Source organism: Halyomorpha halys, unplaced genomic scaffold (genome assembly GCF_000696795.3).
Source record: "Halyomorpha halys isolate HHAL.00 unplaced genomic scaffold, Hhal_1.1 Scaffold76.1, whole genome shotgun sequence".
NCBI lineage: Eukaryota > Metazoa > Arthropoda > Insecta > Hemiptera > Pentatomidae > Halyomorpha > Halyomorpha halys.
The window spans coordinates 333,063-337,163 of record NW_027110545.1 but is presented as its reverse complement, the minus strand read 5'-3'; positions in this window follow the sequence as shown (position 1 = coordinate 337,163).

The window sequence follows — 4,101 nt, the reverse complement described above, 5'->3', positions numbered from 1 at the left end:
GGAACAAAATTTATGTTTGTCATTGCAACCACAAGAAATCATAAAATAAACTACAGCAACAGATAAAAAAAATTGTGTTAAGATTTTTTTTTTTTTTCGAAAATCACAAAAATAGCCATAAAAACAAGACGAGCTTTCGAATCTACACAAAATGTTGGGACGCATGTAGGGTATTAGCTGAACGTTGTATAATGCGGGTACCGAACCGAATCTATCTTAACCCTGAAGAAGACCTCTAATTTAGGCCGAAAGGTTGGCACAATAAAATAAGTATTACTTGTTATTGTTGTTCACTCCAAGAACCTATTCACATGAATATTATTCTTGTTACAGTTCTAACAAATACAAAGAAATAATTATAATAATAGTGGTTACTTATATAAATTTATAATAGGAGTATTTACATTTACATCTACTTTATCTTTATATAGGTGTATGTAGAACTTCCTTTAAGGAGTATTACAGTCTTTAACGGGGACTATCGGTACTCCAGTACTCCAATAAGAGTTCGCTTTTCTTCATCTTCCAGTATTTTCTGTCCTTGGCTTTTCGTGACCACAGTGTTCCTTCTACCTTGTTTATCTCGTCTACCCATCTTATTCTTTGTCTTCCTTGGTTCCTTTTCATATCCAAGGGAAACCACTCTGTCAGTTTCTTGGCCCAGTTTACGTCTTTCTTCCTCATTAAATGCCCAGCCCACTGCCATTTCATCTTCTTGACGTGCCTGATTACATCTGTGTATATTTCCTTATTGATAAGCTATTTATCTTCAGGCTACTTCTTATGCCTAGCATGTTCCTCTCCATTGCTCTTAGGCATGTTTGAATCTTATTCTCATGGTGCTAGTTGAAGGACCATGTTTGGTATCCATAATACATTACAGGTAATATACAGCTAGTGAAATCTAAAGTTTTTAGAGGCTTACTGATATTGCTGGTCTTCCTTATCATTCGTAAGCTGCAATATTTTCACCAAGCCATAGCTGCCCTTGTTTGAATTTTTGCTCATTGCCTATCTTAAAAAAAAAAAACCTTTGCCTTAGATATGTGATTCCATCTACTATGCTCATTCCTGGAAGGTCTGTTTTCACTTTGAGGACATGTGAGTTTGTAATTATTTTTGTCTTCATGAGATTCAACGATAAACCGTGCAAAGCACTTCTGTACTTAGCATGGTCACTATTTCTTCTTCTGTTCTTAAAATCAATAGCACATCACCTGTTTATTTAAATGTGCTTAATGTTACAGTTCTCATTTAGAATAAGATCCAATACTATACTGAAGATCTGTGGTGATAGTATATCCTTGTCTGACTACTCTTCTGATTGTAATATACTTATCTTTCCTGACGCTGGATATAAATGCTTTGTTGCCGGTATATAATTTTGCTATTATAGAAATGTATTTTTCCTCGACACCTATCGACTTGAGAGCTGTCGTCAACTTACGCGTAGAATCTTTGGAGTTGTTTGCTACTGCAAACTGAACCCTACTTAGATCAGAATTCATAGAGCATCCATCAGGAACAAATTCGTGAATTATTACACCATTTTTTTTTAAAATCATTGCTCATGGGTATTCGGATTTCGCCATAAACCCGCTTTTCATTAAATGCGACAACCTCGTACCAGGGTTTTTCAATAAATTTCTAACTTGTTAGCTGGTTGCTGAGGAGTAAGTTCGTACTGCTCTTTTTCTCTTTCTCCATTGAGAGTAGATGGTGACTAACAGTATTTTTCGACACACCACACTCCCTAACAAGTTCGCTAGTACCTGTGCATGGATTTACGCAACAACTGCAGAACCACATCAATATCCTATAAATACACTTATACTTATGGTAAGTATTTAATATGATTAAAATATTTACAGTCCATTGAAATCTTTAATGATAAAGTTTTTTTTTTTTATAAACCTTATTACAAAAACTTAAAAATAAGCCTAAATATGTGTCTCTGTTGCACTGGTTGTGATTAGTCCTGCAATCTGCACTGTTTCCACCGTATAGGAGCAGAAGAGGGCGTTAGTATCCTGAACAGAGGATTGGCGTCTTCAGCGCGTCAAAGAACTTATTACCGCAAATTTTGATTTATCCTTAGTTATATATTTATCATTTATACTTGCCCACGCTCAGCGAAGAAGTGGGTGAGTTAAAGGGAAAAAAATAATATATATATATAATCGAAAAAGGGGGAAAAAAGACAAAACATTAAAGAATAACAAAAGAATTCTTATCAATCAATAAAAAAATTAAAACTTATAGGTTGACTTAACCTTAACTTAAATGCTTAACCTTAATGACTATATTTACATTATTATCCAAAAGAGTATAAAAATGAATATAAAATAAAATTTAGTTCAAACCCCATGTAGTCCTTGGGTGGTCTCCTGGCAAAACATAAGGTTGTCCGATATTTCCTTTCCGTCTCACCTTCCCCACAAGTTTTAGGATGGCACCTGCTACAATTCTATTATCCATAACGTGCTGAAGAAACGTCACTGGACTATATCCCCACTTCTAGTGTTAATGAGCGTCCATTGAAGTAGCGCACCACAATTTTGAAAAAAAAAAAACACATAGGATGACATTTCTTATATGGTGCTATTTCGGTTCAAACAGTAAAGACAGAGGGCCTTTAAAGTATTACCACTCCACATTGAACAATCGTAACGTGTTCCAAAATCAAACTGTCACTTACACAAAACCAAAACCCACTCGACTGAACATATCCTTCGTGTTTGGTTTTCCCCATGACAACCCTAACTCCTCTTGTCTACACAGATCTAGCCAGTGTTTTTATTTCACTATGACAACCGTAACACCCCTAGTCTACGCAGATATCGCCAGTGTTTTTATTTCACCATGACAACCGTAACAAACTTGATGTGCCTCCGCCATATAAAATCGGGCACATTCCTGGCCAGTGTCCTGAAGAAGCTGTGCTCCGTAAAGGAGAGTTGGTCGTAGGATGCTCTTATAGATTATTATTTCCAGGCGAAGTGAGATAGTAGTAGGTAATGGAGGTGGTAGATTTTTCGCTTTACCTGTCTTACTATATTGTAAATGTGAGTAGACAGGGTTAGGTTGGCGGTCCATCTTGATCTCTACCTAGACTATGGAGTTGGATGGCGCTAGTGTGTATAAACTTTTCCCACTTCTGCAAAGCAAATATTCCACAGTCGGTTTTGGTTGGATTTACATTGATATTGATATTCCGTTTCTGTATGACATCTTCACATATTTCAGACTGTTATAAGTTACTTCTATATATAATTACTATTAGATGTAAATACTAGAATTTACATCTAATAGTGTATTGTATATTACCAATATACAATACACTATTAGATGTAAATACTACTAAGAACCACATTATCGAGCATAAAGTGCATTGCATCACCTGCAAGCAATGACCCTCCCGAGCAAGAGTGTGGTAGTATGATTAGGGGGTCAAGAGCAGGTGCAATAAAAGGAAATTGGACGCGGTAGTGAAATGATGTGGCTAATAGCTCTCTCAGCCATTAGTCCGGGTTCGTGTCTCGTGTGGAACGATCAACTCGTCTCTTAGATTTCCGTCATCGCGAAATACCTCCTTCTCTCTCCGATAGGACTATAATATAAAATAAGCTGTAATTATGAACATTTGCTATCTACCAATAATAATAAAGGCCCAATAAACCCAATTCCACTAAATCTGTTTTAACTCAATCCTCCCATCTACGTTGCGGTCTACCCCTCGGCCGTTTACCCGTTGGTTCAGTGTTTATTACCATTTCCGAGGGATCCGCTCGTTACTAAGCCCTAAAACCTTACATGCCCATCTTATACGCCGCAATGCTATAACTTGAATTATACTTACCGGGTGTAGGTCCCTTAATTCAGCGTTGTGTAATCTTCTAAATTCTCCCATTAATTCATCCTTTTTCGGTCCGAATATTTTGCGTAATTCTTTATTTTCGAAAACCCTAAGACGCTGCTCATCCCTTAGTGTAAGAGGCCACGCCTCACATCCATAAAGAACAGTGGGAAGGATAATAGTTTTGTAAATTCTAATTTTTAAGTTTTTCGATAGAAGGCGCGAGCTAAGCAGTTTAGAAATTG